Genomic DNA, 19,022 nt, shown 5'->3' on the forward strand with positions numbered 1-19,022 from the left:
AGGAGTCCATTGTCATGCCATGAGGTTATTCAAGCAGCCCTGTGGAGAGGCCCACATGAGGAGGAATGGAGACCTCCCACAGAGAGCCAACGCAACCTGTCCAGCCGCATGAGTAAGCCACTTCCGAGTGTATCCTCCACTCCAATGGAAGACAGCAGCCCTGCCCGCCATCTTGCCTGCAGTCTCCTGAGAGAACCTAAGGGCAAGAGACATAATATGTCATTTTTGTTGTTTAAAGTCCCAGAAAAGTTTAGGGGTGATGTGCTCCTCAGCAATAGTTTATTGAATGTCCTACATCCAAGCAGGTGTGAATGCATAACTAAAAATTTCTGAAAATGGCAAGTATCCGGAATGACCCCAGAGAAGGTTACTCATGGAGGAGGAGCAGGAGCTGGAGCTCTAGAAGAAGGCAGGAGCCAGAAAGGGCAAGGCTGTGGTCCACACTGACCATCTCCCCTTCTTCCTTGCTGCCTGAACCCAGTTTTGTTCATGTATCAGGTGGCTGTTTGGATGAGAGCACAGAGGGAGAATGTGTGTATTAAGAAAAGCAGGGGTATGTAAACTCACAAACATAAATCTAGAATCTAGGTTACTAGAGGATAGAATGAGGCTAGGGAATGAAGAGTGGTTGCTTAATAGTGCAGAATGCTTAACTAGGTTGACTTTTAACGCTGGGAAATGCACGGAGGCGATGGTAGCATGTTATTGTGAGAATAATTAACAGTGCCAAATTGCATGTGATTGTGGTTGAAAGGGGAAGTTTGGACTCATGGATGTCACCAAAAGGAAAGCTAGAAATGAAACCATGGGAATGTATAACACAGTGAATCTTCTGGTGGACAATGATTGTGACTAATGGTACAAATATTAAAAAGTCCTTTCATGATCTAGGACAAATGTATGGCACTATTACAAGGATTTAATAGCAGGGGTGTGTGTTAGTTTGCCAACTGCTGGAATGCGATATACCTGAACTAGAATGGCTTTTTAAAAGGGGAATTTAATAAGTAGTAAGTTTACAGTTCCAAGGAAGTAAGAGTGTCCAAATTAAGGCACCAACAAGGGCTACATTCCCTCAAGAAAAGGCAGTGGGTTAGTCAGCTAGGAAGTCACGTGGTTGGTATCTGCTGGTCCCTTGCTCTTGGGCTCCATTGCTTTCAGCCTTTGTTCCTGTGGGGGCTCCTCACTTTGCTTCTCCAGGGCGGCCTTCATCTCGTGGCTTCCTTGGCTCTCTCCAAGTTCTGGCTTCTTAACATCTCATGCCAACATCTGCTGGGCTCCAAGCATCTCCAAACATCTGGGTCTCTGTTCTCTGCCTGTCAGCTCTGTTTTGAAGTTTCTTTCAACTCTGTCATTTCCTGTAGACTCCTGCCATTTTATCTCTCTCCAAAATGTTTCTTCTTTTAAATGACCCCAATAAACTAATCAAGACCCACCTGGAAAGGGTAGAGTCACATCTCTACCTAATCAAAAGATCACACCCACAATTAATTGTGCCACATCTCTGTGGAGTTGATCTAATCAAAATATTCCAACCTATGGTACTGAATCAGGATTAAAAGAAATGGCTGGGGCCATGGTAGCTCAGTGGCAGAGTTCTCCCCTGACAGGCTGGAGACCCTGGCTCGTTTCCCGGTGCCTGCCCATACAAAAAAAAAAAAAAAAGGAAAGTAATGGCTGCTTCCACAAGATTGAATCAGGATTAAAACATGATTTTTCTGGGGTACATATTTTCAAACCAGCACAAGGGGAAAATAAGAGAAAATATACTTACTGCAAATTATAGATTACAGTTAACAGTAATATCTTAATATTCTTTCATCAACAGTAACAGATTTACCATACCAATACTAAGGGGCCACAATGGGGCGGGGGAGTGAGGATAAGGGGTATGGGATATTTTGGGTTTTCTATTTTAATTTTATCTTATTTTTATTATCTTTTCTTTTGGAGTAATGAAAATATTCTAAAAGTGATTGTGATGATACATGCACAACTATGTGATAATACTGGGAGCTACTGATTATACACTTTGGATGGATTGTATGGTTTGTGAATATCCTTCAATAAAATTGCATTAAAAAAAAAAACAAAAGAAGGGTTCGAAGTCCAGTGAGTCCCAAGACTACTGCTTACCAGCAGAGAAAAAAATTCTCAAGTGAACGGAGAAGCTCCTCTGTCTTCCAGATCCAAAAATGGGCTCCACATCCAAACCCCGAGAATGTAATCTGTCCAAGCAAGGAAGGCAATGTTATGACTTCTTCCTGCAAACTGAGAAGGACATCATGCCATCTGGTCAGGGAGGGTGAGAAGGTAGCCCTGCAGAGAAGGCTGGCCTCCAGGATGCAGACAGGGCTGTTAGGATCAATGGTGTCTTTGTGGACAAGGATGAGAATATGTAGGTTGAGGATCTGGTCAGAAAGAGTGAACATTCAGTGGCTTTACTAGTTCTGGACAGGAGTTCCTTCAAGAAAGCCACTATAAAATGGGTGGACCTGAAGGAATGGGGTCAAAATCAGAAGGTGCCAGGTTTCAGTGATAAAGAACTGCCCCTGTGATGAATGGTGGCCGCAGATGTAGACCCAGCCTTGGTTGTGTTTCCTGGTGAAGGAGGGTTACAGCTATGGCTTCTCTCTGAAGATTGTCCACAGGGGAAAAAGGGTGTGTACGTGACTGATAGACTACCTCAAGATGTGGATGAAAGCTGGTATCCTAGCTGATGATCGCTTGATTGAAGTGAATGGAGAGGATGTAGAAAATCCTAGCCATGAGGAAGTGGTTGAAAAGGTGAAGTCAGGAAGGCATGTCATGTCCTGGTGGATAAGGAAACTGATAAGCACCACAGTGAGCAGAAAATAAAATTCGAGAAGCTGCTACCGCAGAAGCCCCCGGGGTTGTAAAGATGAAGAAGGAAAGCAGTGGCTATGGGTTTTGCCTGAGGGCAGGCCTGGAATAGAAAGGCCAAATCATCAAGGACACAAATTCCAGAAGCTCAGCAGAGGAGGCTGGGCTGAAGAGCAGTGACCTGGTAGTTGCTGTCAACGGCAAGTCTGTGGAAGCCTGTGTGGTGGAAATGATTAGGGAAGGTGGAGATCAGACTTTGCTATTGGTGATAGACAAAGAGATGGACAACATGTATAGATTGGGCTCATTTTCCCCCATTTCTCCACTATCAAAGTCAAGAACTGTCCAATGTTTCTGTCCAGCTCTTACTCCTGCTTCTCTGGAGGTCTCAAATCCAGATACTACAGAGGAAGCAGGAGATCAGAAGCCTAAACTCTGCAGGCTGGTTAAAGGTGAAAATGGCTATGGCTTTCACATAAATGCAATTTGGAACCTGGTAAGCTCATTTCTCAAAGAGGTGCAGAAGGGCAGCCCTACCGATCTGGATGGGCTTGAAGATGAAGACATTGTCATTGAAATGAGCCAGAAGGATCATTTGGCAGAGTCAGAGCACAACTCATGTACCACAAAAGAACGAGCCCACAGCACAGCCTCTTCTTCTTCCTCCAATTCTGAAGATACAAAGATGTGATGAGAATAAATAATGGGTTTGGCTGATAACTGTTTCTGGCTATTTACTAGAAATTCTTTCTCAAGAAATGAACTGCCATCCATTTAGTGTCCTGGCTAGAGAAGAACTCCTCTGGAAACCAGCTCGTCATGTGTGATTTTCTTCCATTGTCATTTTCTTAGGGTGGCTTATTTATGGTCCATGTAGAAAAAGCTAAGACTGGAGCCACCTTCTTTTCATGTGATATATTTCAAGCTTCAATGTGACTGCATTTTCTTGTATGGTTGTAACTCTTACTGCTATAGGCTCCGTGGACACCAAAGCTCATTCATCAGTTTGTATATGCGAGAGCACGTAACACCATTAAAATTACACTTTTATAAGAATGTCGTGGTTGCTAGAATAAAAACTCTAAAAATGCTATTTTGAATATTTTTAAAAAAGAAGAAGAAGAATAGCAGGGGGCTAGGGACAGAGCCTTCATTAGGAGAAAACCCTCAAAGGGGTGAGTAGAGGGAGGAAAGGTACAGGAGAAGCCCAAGAAAAAGTAGCCATTGAAGGAAGGGGTGGGGGGAGGCGAATGTGGAAATCCAGCTGTTAAAGGAAGAGTTTCCAGAAAGAAGGAGTGGCCCATGACATCAAAAGCAGCAAAGACATCAAACAAGTAGGGCCTGAGAAATGCTCAGTAGAATTGTCACTGTGGCAGTCACCTGTGTCCTGTGTGAAAACAGCCTCCTTGAGACTGTGGGAGCAGAAGCCAGACTGCACTAAGTGTGAACACCTTTCACAAGACGCTTGGTTGTGAAGGAAATGAGGCAGCCCATATGGTTGTAAAAAAGAGATGCTTAAAAAAAAAGGGCAGGCCACAGTGGCTCAGCAGGCAAGAACACTCGCCTGCCATACCAGAGGACCAGCGTTCGATTCCCGGTGCCTGCCCATGTAAAAAAAAAGAGGTGCTTGTTGAAAATTTCCAAATGCTTTGGAGTTTTTTTTTTTTTTTTCCATTTAATTTTTTTTTTTTAATTTTCTAAGTTTTATCTGAGCAGTTTGAAAGGTTTAGGAGGCAAAAGGGTGAAAAAGAAGAAAAGTAGACCAGGAAATTTAAAGTGAGCGAGTTTATTTCTGCGCTCCTGGGTAGAGCTCACTGCATCCAAGATGGAGAGAGGTGAGTCTGCACGTGGGCTTCAGTGCGGGCAGCTTTTAAGGATGGGGGTCAGGTAACATCCGGAAGGGACGGTTCATTAGTTCCGGAAGTCAGGTTGGGAAGGGTGACACAGCCTCTGCAGCTCCAGCTGCACTGCCTTTCCCCATTCCCCCAACCTAACACAGTTATAGGTTTGCAGAAAAATCATGGAGATGGTACAGAGTTAGCACATGCCATCCTATCATACACAGTTTGCCTCGTTATTAAGACTTTGCATTAGCGTGGTCCCTTTGCTACAATTGATGAAACAGTGTTATTTTAATTATATGATTAACTATAGTCCATAGCTTAGAGGGCTCACTCTTTGTGCTGTACAGCTATGAGATGTTTTTTAGTTTTTATTTTGATAACATATATAGAAACTAAAATTTTCTATTTTACCCACTTTCAATTATACAATTCAGTAGTGTTAACTGCATTTACAATGTTGTACCACCATCACCAACATCCATAACTCCCATCACTCTGAAAAAGGAACTTTATCGCAATTAAGCACTAGCTCCCCATTCTTCAGCCTTGGATAACCTGTATTCTAGTTTCTGACTTCGTGAATTTATATATTCTAATTCTATCATATGAGTGAGATCATATAACACTTGTCTTTTTGTGTCTGGCTTATTTCATTCAACATGACGTCTTCAAGGTTCACCCATGTTGTTGCATGCATCGGGACTTCATTCCTTTTTGTAGCTGAATACTATTCCCTTGTATGTGTAGACCACACTTTGCTTCTCCATTCCTCAGCTGATAGACAAATGCTTTGTTTTATCACACGTGCAAATCATAATTCAGAGTTCTTATCAGTAGGTCATTTTGTGAAACTAAAACAAAGATATTGTAAAAGAGGCACTGGAAAGTAAATCATCAATTGCTACTTTTAAAAAGACATTCTTTTATTCACACAAAATTGCAGCAATCCAGTTCAGCCTATAAATTGCTTTAAAAGGCACAACTAAAAAAACACACAACCAGACTGAAAGGACAGGACTAAACTATGTCCACTCCAACCTCCCATGCAATACGAAAGATGGCCATGTTTGCCCATAGTCAATGAAGATCTCAGAAGCTCAGGCTCTTCTGTCCCAAGTCCTTGCAGGAGATAAACAGTGACACCGTGTCACGGGCACAAAGTCCTGCTGCATCCGGGAGAAACGCTTTAATTAAAAGCACATAAAGGAAAATAATTTTTTAATGCCTGATTCCTAACTGTCTCTAATTCATAAGCCCATGTAACTGATGTCAGAGGGTTTCTTTCAGACATTAATTCAGGTTTTTTGATGGTATTTCGGGTTCCTACTCATATGCATGTCCTTTGGTTGACTAACCGGAATGTATATTCCATAATTCGTTCAACAGCCATGCACCATTCTGCCAGGCAGACTCAGGTCAAGCATTAAATCTTATTTCCAGTCATGCTCCCCTGAACTCCAGACTGCCTTACTCACTTAAGCAGCTGATCTCACTGCCCTTCCTCCTACGTGGGACATGATTCCCAGGAGTATAAATCTCTCTAGCAATGTGGGACATGACTCCCAGGGATGAGCCTGGATTCAGAATCATGGGATTGAGAAAGCTTTCTTGACCAAAAGGAAGAAGAGAGAAATAAGACAAAATAAAGTTTCAGTGGCTGAGAGATTTCAAACAGAGTCGAGAGGTTACCCTGGAGGTTATTCTTATACATTATATAGATATCCCTTCTTAGTTTTAGGTTGTATTGGAGTGGCTGGAGGGAAGTGTCTGAAACTGTTGAGCTGTGTTCCAGTAGCCTTGATTCTTGAAGATGATTGTATAATGATAAAACTTTTACAATGTGACTGTGTGATTGTGAAAACCTTGTCTCTGATGTTCCTTTTATCCCGGGTATGGACAGATGAGTAAAACAACTGGATAATAAATAACAGGGAAGATAAGAGGCAAGATAAATTGGGTAGATGGAAACACTGGTGGTTAATGAGAGGGAGGGGTAAGGTGTATGGGATGTATGAGTTTTTTCTTTTTTCTTTTTATTTCTTTTTCTGTAGTGATACAAATGTTCTAGAAAGTGATCATGATGCTGAATACATAACTATGTGATGATCTTGCGAGCCACTGATTACACACCATGTATGGAATGTATGTGTGTGAAGATTTGTCAATAAAAATATTTTTTAATAAATAAATAATGGGGGGATAAGGGGTGAAAAGAAAAACTGGGTAGATTGCAATACTAGTGGTCAATGAGAGGGAGGGGTAAGGGGTATGGGATATATGGGTTTTTTCCTTTTTCTGGAGTGATACAAATGTTCTAAAAAGGATCATAATTGAATATGAGGCTATGTAATAATACTGTGAGCCACTGATCAGATACTTTGGATGGACTATATGGTGTGGGAAGATACCTCAATAAAAATATTTAAAGCAACAACAACAAAACACATGTGCTCCTTGTCTTTCCCCCAAACCTGCTGCTCGTGCAGCCTTCTCCTTACTCAGTGACTGCTCCTGCCTCCCAGCTGCTCAGATCCCAAATCTTGAAGTCCCCTGGACTCCCCTCTTTTTTTTTTTCACACCTCACCTCCACTCCATCCACCAGCAAATTTTAACTTTTCAAACACATCCAAAAAAGAAAAAAATACATCCTGCATCTGAGCCACCAGAATCTTGCCCTCTCCAATCTTCTCGATACACAGCCTGAATGATTTCATTATAATAGAAGTCAGATCACCTCAGTCCCCTGCCCCAAACCCTCGGACGTCTGAGCTCTCACTTTGGAAAGGCCTTATAATGGTTCATGAGGCCCGGAGCCAACTTCCACCCACTTCACCTCTTTCATCTCACCTCCTTCTGTCCTCCTACTTTCTCCTCCCTCCAGCCACCGAAGCCTCCTAACTACTCCTCAAACATGCCAGGCACACTCCCACCTTAGGAGTCTTGCCATTTCTATGCTCAGAAGAATTTCCTCCCGGAGAGCCACACTGCCTATCTCTCCTGGTCACCTTGTGGTTGATTCATTCCCCTGTCACCTTCTGTGGGTGTGGCCTTCTCTGACCTCCTGTTTACAGTCAGAATACCTCCATCCCACCCCAGTGTGGATTGTGGGTCCCACTTCTCTGCTTTCTTGTTCTCCATAGTCCTTGTCACTCTATTAACATGCTACATACTTTACTTGTCCATCTTGTTTATTGCCCATCTCCCCACTCTTTAGAATGTCTGCTTTGTGGACGCATTGCTTCCTGTCCGTTTTCATCTCTCGGCTCTACCCCTAGCGTCCAGCTCTCATTGAGTGTTCCTTGAATATCAGGGCCGTGGTTTTCAAACCGTCCCCTGAGAAGCCAGCCAGGGGCTTGAGGATGAGGGAGGAGGGGTAGTCAGAGCTGAGCTCTGAGCTCCACCCTCACCCAGCCCAGTTTGACACAGAGCCATCAGGCCACCGAGGGTGTCATATCATGCTTCTGATCACTCCTCCTTTGGAGATTCTGCGTCATGCCCCGAATTTTAAAAACCATCTCTATATTGGCCGTAAGAATCACCAAGTCCAAATGAACAGGCGGTCAACAGGCTGGGGAGGTGTAAAAGCCAGTCTAGCTGCAGTTGCAATGGGGGGATGGATAGCTGAGGCTCTGGGGAGAGCTCAAACCTTATCAAGGCTCAGCAGGGGACATCCGGGAGATAGCAAGTCGCCATGAGGATGGCGTGTGAGCTCCTGTGTCAGCTCATGTCGCAATCCCTTGTCCCCAAGAGGTAAAGTAACTGCTGAGCGGCAGAGGCGAGGATTAGCTCTTCCCACAAGGGCATTTTCAATTCATTGTTTAAAGTCCTAAAGCACCAGATACAAAATAGTGGAGCTGCAGGGTTGTGTGTGGCAAGGTCACATAACCCAGAGGCGTTTGGGGAACGGGGGGGCCGGTGTCGTAGCCTGTTCGAATTTGGTCAAATCAGTTTCCTTACCCGAAAAACGAGAGAAACTCATGCTCTCGAAGCCCCCTGCCTTCTTTCATTCTGTGACGCCTCTTTAGTTTTTGTAAAGTGTAGCATGCACAGACGCTCCACATTCTTATTCTCTGGCAATTTATAGAACTGTGCAACTAAGGCGAGGAAAGGAGGCCGTGCATCACAAGAGGCGGGGGACCTTGGGGAATCTGCCCGACCTTTAAGTAGCTCCAGCTTCCTCGCCCTTCGCCCCGCCCCGGGACTGCGCCCCTCGCAGCGCCAGCCCGGAAGCGCCCCGCGCTGCAGACTCCGCCGCCAGGCGCCCCGGGCAGGGGTCGGGGTGGGGTTGGGAATGGGGGGATCCCCTCCTCCTCCTCCCGCGCTCCCCACGCGCCCCCGCTGACGATGCAAATCCACAGGCAGAGCTCCTTCTCCTTTCTCTTCTCACGATGCTCGAGGGCATGCCATTCCCGTGCCTCAGTTTCCCCATTCCAACTAAGGATTTGGAGGAGGGGCTCTCGGACCTTAGAGGGCTAAGAACTGAGTCTGTGATTTTATGAATGTTGCTTTTCTGCTCTGTAATAATAACAATAATAATAATGAGTTCCTTGGGAGAACGTGCTGACTTCATTTTGTCACCCATTGCTCAAAAGATTCTGTAAAACGGCGAGTTTAAAAGCAATGTTTACTTCGAAGTAGCAGCAATAACAACGTAACTAATATGTCTTACAAATCACTTTGAAGTGTTAGATGGACTGAGATGGGAATCATTATTTCCATTTTACAGATAAGGAAAAACTTGGCGCTGTTTCTTTTAATAGTCATCATTATAATTACCGAAAGTAATTAATTTTGAATGAAAAACATAAATCACTGCAAAAAAGAGTCTGAGAAACTTCATCTTCTTGGGCAACTTTCAAGGAATGCTCCTTGAAAGGAAAGGGCAAAGAGATGTTATCTTCTAGGTTAGAAAAATAAACAGAGTTTTCTATTTTTCTCCCTCTTTTGTAAGCAGGGACAGTTGAGAGGTTTCTCAGCAGTAGGTTTCTGCCTGTGCCTGGAAATTATGTGACTGATATGAGCATTAAAAAGATGGGGGCAAACCCGGGGCAGCTTCCCTGAGCTCTAGACAGTATGTTGTGAACCGGGGCTGTGGATTTTAGAGAAAGCTCTTCCAGCTCATTCTTTGGTTATGTTGCATGCTATTCTTACCTCCTGGAAATGGTGGGGAGTATGGACTGGGATTGAGAGGTTCTGGTGTCTGCCTTGTTCTCTGTTGTGAGAAACCCCAAGGAGAGAGGTCAGGCAGCTTAAATGGGCAGGGAGGAGCCCGGGTGGAGTCTGGAGGGTCCCTCTGCAGAACGCTTTTTTTGCTGTGTGGTTTTAACCGTCACTACAGAGGTTGGCATGATTCTCCCTGCCTTACGCATGGTGTACAGAAAAGTTGCTTTAAGTAAAACATCTAGGAAATGTCGCAGCTGGCTTTCAAACCAGCTTCTGGTCTCCAACTTCAGTTCTATCCCATTCTAAGGACCCAGAAGCCTCAGATGTTCTCAGTCCTTATCAGAGAGATGACACAGGGATGGCAGGAGCCTCCAGGGCATTAGCCAAAGGGAAGGAGACTGTGGATCTCCCTAATTCACCATGATTTGGCACCAAAGAAGTGGGATTCAGCAAGAAGCAGCAAGAGTCAGCAAACTATGGCCCACCCCTGGGCTGCATCCAGTCCACTGCTACCTGTTTCTGTACAGCCCAAGATGTTTTTGACATTTATAAATGGTTGGAAAAAATTTCAAAAGAAGAATAATATTTTGTGATGTATAAAAATTATATGAAAATCGAGTTTAAGCGTCATAAATAAAGTTTTACTGGATCACAGCCACAATAACAGCCACAACACAATGTGTTGTCTGTGGCTGATTTGATGCTACAACGGCAGAATTGAACAACTGCAAGAGACTACATGGACTGCAAAATCTAAAGTATTTACTGTGCAGCCCTTTACAGAAAAAATTTGCCAGTCCTGCTATACTAGCATTCTCAGCTTTCCCATAAAGAGAGAAACAGACACAAAGGAACTGACTAAATAAAGTGCCCAAAATAGAAGGGGCTCAAAAAAAAAAAAGAAAGAAAGAAAAAGAAAAGTTAAATCAGAGTACTACGATCAGGAAACTGTAAACTCAAGTAATTAAACGTGGGAGATAATCTCCAAACTGCAGGACAAATTTCAATTTCCTCTCTTAGCAGCTCTGTCCTTAATAGATCTGTTAGTCATTCGTCAAACATTTAACCCTTTTAATTTGCATGGGTCTGCACTGAGTGTTGTAAGGCATTTAGAGTTCCCAATTTTAAGCAGAAACAGTTACTTGGGTCAGTATATTGAGAACTGAAGCAGTGAAAAGGAAGGGTAGTTGGAAGGAGAGAGCAATTGAAACGAAGGGCCTACCTGGCCAATTTATAACCTGGATATAAACTGATTATTTTAAACACCTTGTTTATTTGTTATGACCTTTTAATTTCCAGGAAGGATTTGAGACAGCTTACAACCAAAGCACAGGAAATCAAGATGAGGAACTAGGAGATCCAGGACTGAGAAGTAATGAGATACAAGCAGGCTCATCCCAAGAACCAATTTGCTTTAGCTGAGTTGCAAATTTGCTTCTGAGGTTTTCACCTCTAAAAAGGAGGGGGAGAGGGAGATAAGGCGAGTTATGGCAGCAAACTCACCAGTGACAGAGCTTTTTAAAACCCTGAGGAGTAAAGCATTTGTAATGTGAGGTTTCTTCGAGTGGACCCAGGAGTGGTAAGCAGCGGAAAAAAAAAAAAGAAAGAAAAAATACTAACCACTGCCTGAGGCTGGCTCAAGTGGCTTCCCTATAAAAAATGCAAATCTGTGTTTTCTTTTGGAAACCTAAGTATTTCATGTCTAAGTCTTCACTCTGGTGTCTGGCTTGATCCAAAGAAAGAACCTAAAGTTACCCAGAAGTATGGGTACAAAACTGAATAATTTTGAAATCGCCCTTCTTAGGGATTTCTGTCTCCAGCAGACTTTGGATAAGAGTTGGAAGGCAGCAGTTTAAGGGCTTAGAGAGATGGTATCTTTTTTTCAGTCATTAATTGAGGGGAGATCCACATACTTTAGGAATAGTAGACTGCTCTGGAGGGGGAAGAACCTGCGGTCAAAGCCAGGAATTTTTTTCAGGAAATAGTTCTGAGTCCACCCTAGCCCATGAACAAGTCACTGCTTTATTCCACGAGTGGGAGAGGTGACTTCATCCTGGAAGGTCTGCAAGGCTCGTGTCCACCACACCATGAAAAATTAAAGCAACACTCACATTTGTTTCAACAACAACAACCACAAAAAAACAAGTTCCTTCTGGAGACTGGTGAAGCTTGAAGTCCCTTCTGCTTGCTCTACCCTTGGTCTAGGTGATACAGTTTTTCTTCCTATTTCGTGACACGGAGATGGAGGCTCTGACAGATGGAGGAGCTAAAGCCCTAGAATTCTGATCCCACTTAGTTTTTCACTTCCTATCCCTTACTCCAAACTACCAGTGCTTAGGGATGTCAAACAAGCGAGCACGTGTGGAATATTAAATAATGTGTGTATTGAGCCAAAGCAATAGGAAAGCAGCACTATATCTTTTACCCCACAGATGTGCCCTCTGCAGAACTGTCATCATAGCCTTGGCATAAATTGGTGCGACCATCAAGCCCTGCAGTGTGGCATTGCCAGTCCCTGCGGTGGGTCAGAATTCATACCAGCTACCCAAAGAGCTAACAATCCACCTTTGCACTTGATCCTACGGAGTGGATTTCACTTCTTTAGGAGTATACGACAACGAGTCACTGCATTAGGCATTTCTTCATGGAAATCCACCTCCCTACCACCCCTACTTACCTCCACCTCTGCTTCCCTGTGCGTACCCCACCTCCCCTTCACCTCTCACTCAGGAGCCTTGCAGGTTTCTAAGCAACAGCGCATCCCTCGGGTCAACCAGCGCCAAAGCAAAACTGTCAGACAAACAGACTGTGAGCAGATAGCTGTGAAGGATGCATTTGAAGGGATTTGTCACGTTCAGAGGGTCCATCCTCGCTGGGTGGTCTCCCAGCCTTTCCTAGAGGAAGGCAGCAGGAGCAGTGCATGTGAAACTGCGTCTTTCATCTGAGACAGAGCCCCCTAATGGGCCTGCCCAGTGCAGTTTAATTCGAAGCACTTAAAAGGAACTGTCGGGACTCAGAAGGTAAAACTTCAACCCTCCGACCTCACTTGCATCTGTTTCTCTCCTTCTTCCAGATGGTCGCAACCAAATTTACTCTCTTCACTCTTCTTAGTACCTCTCTCCTGGAGGTGAGGGGTGAGTGAAAGATAAGGGGGTGTGAGAAGGGGACTTTTATCTGGGAAGAGAAAAGTATGTGGAAAACAGAGGGTGATGATTAAATTACATGCAATACATTTCCTGCCAATACAGACTTTCTGAATGTCTGACAGTTACAGGATTTGAAATCCCACCTCCATCCCATACTTAAAAAAAAAAAATTAAAAAGCTTAAATTTCTATTTGTGAGATGCTTGCGAGGAGGGAAGTAAATTACCTTAATAAGGAGCCCCCCCCCTTTTTTTAAGGCGAGGGAGAGGTACCTCGGTAAGTGACTTGAGAAGTCAGTTAAGATACAATTACCTGGAAAAGTTTTGCTCATTACCACATGGCACTGATGGTAAGTGTAGTTAACACAGCTGAACTGTATCTTTCAAAGAGGTTAAAACGGAAAATGCCTATGTTGTATATATGTGGTCACAATAAACTGTTTTTTTAAATTTATTTATTAATTAAAAAAATAAAGAAACAAAATAAAACAACATACATAATCAGTAATTCACAATATCATCACTTAGTTGCATAGTCATCATTTCTTAGAACATTGGCATCGATTTCAAAAAAGAAAAAGATAACAGAAAAAGAAATAAAATGATAACAGAGAAAAAAGTTATACATACCACACCCCTTACCCCTTGCTGTCATTGATCACTAGCATTTAAACTAAATTTACAATAAACTGTTTTTAAAAAGACCCACAGAACTGTACAACACAAAGAGTGGACCCTAACGTAAGGCATGGTCTTCAGTTAATCATGCACTTAAAACAAACAGTGGTTTATCTGTTATGACAAACATATCTTGCGAATGCAAAAATGTTAATAGGTAAACTGGGTGAGGGAGTGGCTAAATAAGAACTCTGCACTTTCTGTGTGATTTTTTTGTAAACCTACCACTGTTCCAAAAAAAAAAAATTATTATTTTAATGCAATTCTATTGGATATAGTCACATTCCATAGAATTGTCCAATAATTATTTTTTAAAGATACCATCACACCTGCTAAGATATATATCGAAAAGAAGCTCCAGAGAAACTGTTGGAATACTTAGAAGCTGAGACAAGGAATACAATTACATCTAGTTCTGGCAAAGCCAGGGAGGACTGAGATCTTACTTATCGAAGGAGAGAAATGAACCTTGCAAGCATTTGGTATTGGCTCTTGCTCTTGCCATTGCCAGGAAAAAAAAAAAAGAAGAAGAAGAAGAAGAAAGAAAGGGAAGAGTCAGCATCCGATGCAAACGCTCTGTCCATCCCTAATGTAGTTTAGCATTTTCTCCAGGTTCTGCCAGTCCTAACTTTCAGGATAAATGCATGATTAAATCGACTGATCGCGCAGGATTCAAATAGACAGGGAGGAAAAGAAAAATGCCCTGAGTCCAGCCCTGTCCCCACTTCCTGCCTCTCTCGTTAAGGGGACACTCAGGGGGTCGTCAGGCTACCTACCAAGACTTGTTAGGTTTCTGTTTCCCCAAGTTAATGGATGTGCCACCCTAGTGAGAACCACTGCTTTTTTATGTCCCCCCAGTGCCTGGCTTAGCATAGGTGCTTGTGAGTGTTTGCTTGCGTGCTGCGGGGCTGGCCCCTCCCATGGGGTAGCAGCTTCCTTTTCCCAGCAGTCCCAGACCATGGGCTGGCCCTTCTCGTCCCACATTCTTCCGGGGCCTTCGAGGTAGGGCACACCTTACAGCGTATGGGTCTGTCTTCAGAGACAAGACTTCCTGTAAAGCAGGTGGGCTGTGTCCCGAGCCATACATTTCTGGAGCTCGGGACATGCCTCCGGACGCTGTTTTGGGTGCTAGTGACAGAGCGGGGGGGGTGGGGGGGGGTGGAGGTAACGTTTGCATTATTGTCTGGTAGTGGACACAGACCGAAACAGAAACAAATCATAACAAAACAAGCAAAGCAAACCAGGCGACTACAAAATAATGTGGCAAAACCCAGGAAAAGGACACTTGGCCTACCCCTGGAGGAGCGGGGTGGGGGTAGGGGGTGGGCTTCTTAAAGGAAAGGAAACTGACCACCTCTCAAAGGAAGTTTTGGAGCCAGGGAGGAAGAATTTAACATTTTTTCACTTATCTCTTTTGCGCAGCTATTTGCAAACGTTAGCAGGCGGGGACCCTTTGGTTCCCCCTGGGGAATGCCTGCGGCGTGCTGGATGGAGCCCACTCAGGGAAAGGACACATTGAAGAGCCTGGAATTGGCTGTGGCTCCCAATCCTTCACCACCTGGATAGAGTTTTCTTTTCTCTTCTTTGGTCTGTTTCTGAATCCCCAGAGACTACACATTTTGAAAATGGATGTCTATCTATTACAATGCATTGATCAAAGCAAACCTAATTTGTCTCCTTATAATTTATCTAACACATATTTAACTGCCAGTCGAAGTTTCTGATTATCACAAGATAATCACATGCCATACTGGGGAGACTGTGATTCCATAGAAAATCAATCGCTTTTTAAATTAGTTCCTACAGCCTTACCGTGCTAACATCTAATTGCATTCATCTTTTCTTATTTTTGTTGTTGTTTATTTTGTTTTGCTTAAGATATTGAAGTAAGGGGCCAGTTTTTTTAACTCTGAAAAGTACTGATTTTGTGGATGAGGGCTGTGTTTGAATATCAGATGGCCTAGGGCAGTTTCTAACATTTTTAATTCAGGTGAACAGTTAGTCCCTTTCATTAAGCTTTTTGCTGATTCCAATCACTCTTTTTTTCCTATTCCACTTCTCCAGGAAGCCTCCAGCCCCTATCAACAAAATCCATTGCCTCCCCTAAGCTAGGGAACTCAGGAATCTAAAACATCAAGTTAAGAAAAAAGTTTTAAAAAGTTTAAGCCCCCAATTATCAAGGAACCCATCCTCCATCCCAGGGCCCTGCACCCTTCAAGAATCTTTTATAAGATCTGTCACGTAGCTAGCACTCCCAGGCTAAGACAACACAGCAGAGGCCTCTTCCATTCTTTCCTGAGCCAAGCTCATTTCCTTATCTTCCAAGGTTTCAGCTGCCGTCATTTACCCTTCTAAATATCTTGCCTTAGGCCAGGCTCCTTTCCCAACTCTTGCCACAAAGTCCATCACCCCCACGGGACAGCTCAACCTAAAGGTGCTGTAGAAGACCCAATGCACCCACAATTTAACTCACTGCACTTCCCCATTCTAGTCTCACACCTGTTTCTCCTGAACTGCTTATCTCAGAAAGGGGTATCATCCTCCTTCCTGACCCTTGGAGCCCAGAATTGGAGGGCAGCCCTTATCTCTGATCTCTCTCTCATTCGAAAGAGACTGTCACCAGGTCTGTAGATCTTGCTTCCTAATTATCTCTGTTTCTAATGTCTCCTCCCATTTCATCCCTGGCTCCACCATCTAAGCCTGCAGCTCATGATCTTTTGTGGGCAATGAATTCAGGACTGTTATCCCTTTCTCCATCCTTCCCATGGAATCCAACCTCTTCACCAGAGGAAACTTTTCTTGTAAAAATTCAGATCTATCGCTTCCCTCCTTAAAAGCTTCCCATAGCTTCCCATGCCTGTGGGGTAAAATTCATATCTTTGGAATGGTATTCAAGTCCGTGCTCACCTCACCCCTGCTTGCTTCTCCCAGCTCTTCTTTGGCCACATCATCCCTGTTTCCTCAGCAGTCCTGTTTCCTTACCTCACTGCCTCCTTCTCTCGGTGTTGATTTCTCTCTGGAATGTTTTCCTTCCCAAGCACCGCCCCCGTTCCTTCAACGCCTAGCTCGAATGACATCTTCTCCGGCCATTCCTGGGCCTCTGAGCAGAGTCTCAACTACATCACGTCATTTTGAAATTGTTCATCTATCTGTCTCCTGGAAAATACTATATGCACCAATCTGCCAACTGCCAACCAGGACCATTCCAGCCAATCCTAAAGAACACCTAGGGCAATATATAAGATTCCACAAGGGTTCCATACAATAGAGTAACTTTTCAGAAACCTACAATCTCCAGATGGGTCCCTGGCCCAGATAAGTCCTGAAACCTCGCCCAGCCTCTCCAGAACATCAGATAGTTCCATCGCCCTACCCCATATTAGTGCCAGACCCTTCCAATAGCAAAAATTTAGAATTGCCATAGCCCAAACACCCCTAAAGAGAGGGATGGAAAGATCAAAGGTGATGGTGGGGTTATATAGGATTTAACAAATGAGTATGAATGCTGAATCATTAAACTGACATCTCTTTTAGTCTCTAGTACCTTAGAGTAGCCAGAAATAAACACCTAAAATGGTGGAATTGTAACCCATGTCAAAGTCTGAAATATGTTCTACAACTAATTGTGGTGCTGTGCTTTGAAATGTATAGGTTTTTGTATATATGTTATTGTTTCCAAAAAAGAAGGAAAAAAAAGTCAATTGTGATGATAAAGTATTTAAGCCCTTTAGCCTCCTATATTCTGGAACAGCTAGAAAGAAAAATCTGAGAGAATCGTATGGTAGCCCATGACAAACTCTGGGATCTGTCCTGTAACTAACTTGTTGAAGAGTGATTTGAAAACTATTGCTTTTCTATTTCTTTGCTTTGTACATATGTTACACTATACAATTAAAAAAAAAGTTAGAAACAAAACAAAACTATAAGCACCTCCAAATTCAGAGAGGTGGCTTAAGCTTCTGCGGCTCTCTTCTACTGGCACATAGTAGGTACTAACGTCTGCTGAAGGATTAGGGAAGTAGACACCTAGAGCCAGTGCTATTAAATTCCAGAGAATTCATAAAGAATGAAGCTTCCAGACTTTTAGCAGTTTACCCGTGGGATTTGGCCACCCAAGCTTGGCTAGTAATATGAGTGTACATAACTTATTTTAGTCACATGTTTAAATAAGAAATTACTTAAGAATTCTTTCCCAGCTCTTGTTCCACATCTCCATTGCCCCCACGGGACAGCTCAACCTAGAGGTTCTGCAGAAGACCCCATGCACCCACAGTTTAACTCACTGCATTTTTCCATCCTAGTTTCAGGCTTGTTTTAAAAAGACACAGAAATTCAGAAGCAATAATAGCTGATACTTAGATAGTACTTACTATGTGCCAGGCACTCTTCTGATTTCTTTTCAATTATTAGCTCTCTTTTACAAATATGAAAACTGAGGTTATATATCAACATCTGCCTGAGATCACACAGGCAGTGTAAATGGTAGTTTGAGTGCAGGGAATCGGGCTGTTGAGCCTGTGCTCCCACCTGCCACGAAATATCACCTTTGGGTACAGTCATTAAAATAATAGGTAATAGCCAACAGCACTTGAGTGCCTGCCATATGTCAGGGTGTTTTCTAAATGTTCTCCATGATTTATCTTATGGTGACTCTTGGGTAACTCACCCTAGCAGTGCTTCAGTATCCTCACCTGTAAAATGGGATAATAATGTTTCCAACGTCACAAGTTTGTTGTGCTGATTCAATAAGGTAATACGGGGGAGTTCCAGGAAAATGGTAGAATAGGATGGGTCAAGATCACCCCTGTTCCAAGGAACAGCTAGAGAAGGGACGGGAGGGTTGACTGAGACAGCAGGCCTGGGAGAGCCTTGTGCACCACATAGGAAGCCCTGGTTGCAAAAGCTGAGGAACTGAGAAGCCAAGAACAGGAGACTGTCCTGCTGGTGTAAACAGTTTAAGGCTGAAGCTGGGACAGTGAGACAGGGACTAGGAAGTAAGCCAAGTCATATTCCTTGAACACGCTACCCTATCTGTGCAGCCCTGTGACCCACCCCACACCCCACACAGCTGAACCCCATCACCTGCCACCTGTGCCCTGCCAACCTCTCTCACCAACCTACCTCATCTGTGTAAGCGCAGTCTCGCCCCACCCCTCCCGAGCCCTATCTCCTGGTCCCTGTCCCCTGCAGGTGGTTGCCAGTGCATAGGGCGCTTACCTCCGTACCCAGGCTACACCTGCCCCTAGCCCATATAGTTGTGGATGCACACAGCCCCCAGACATGACCCCAGCTCTGGGCAAGTGCTGACCCACACCCCGTGCAGGCGCAATGTCAACCTGCTGCCCCAAG

At 43.8% G+C, this 19,022-nt stretch overlaps 1 pseudogene; it reads left to right on the forward strand.

Moving 5' to 3' along the window:
- Nucleotides 1–1,963: 1,963 nt before the first annotated feature.
- On the forward strand, nt 1,964–3,535 carry LOC143669843 (Na(+)/H(+) exchange regulatory cofactor NHE-RF3 pseudogene; annotated as a pseudogene).
- The last annotated feature ends 15,487 nt before the right edge of the window (nt 3,536–19,022 follow it).

Source organism: Tamandua tetradactyla, chromosome 26 (genome assembly GCF_023851605.1).
Source record: "Tamandua tetradactyla isolate mTamTet1 chromosome 26, mTamTet1.pri, whole genome shotgun sequence".
Lineage (NCBI taxonomy): Eukaryota > Metazoa > Chordata > Mammalia > Pilosa > Myrmecophagidae > Tamandua > Tamandua tetradactyla.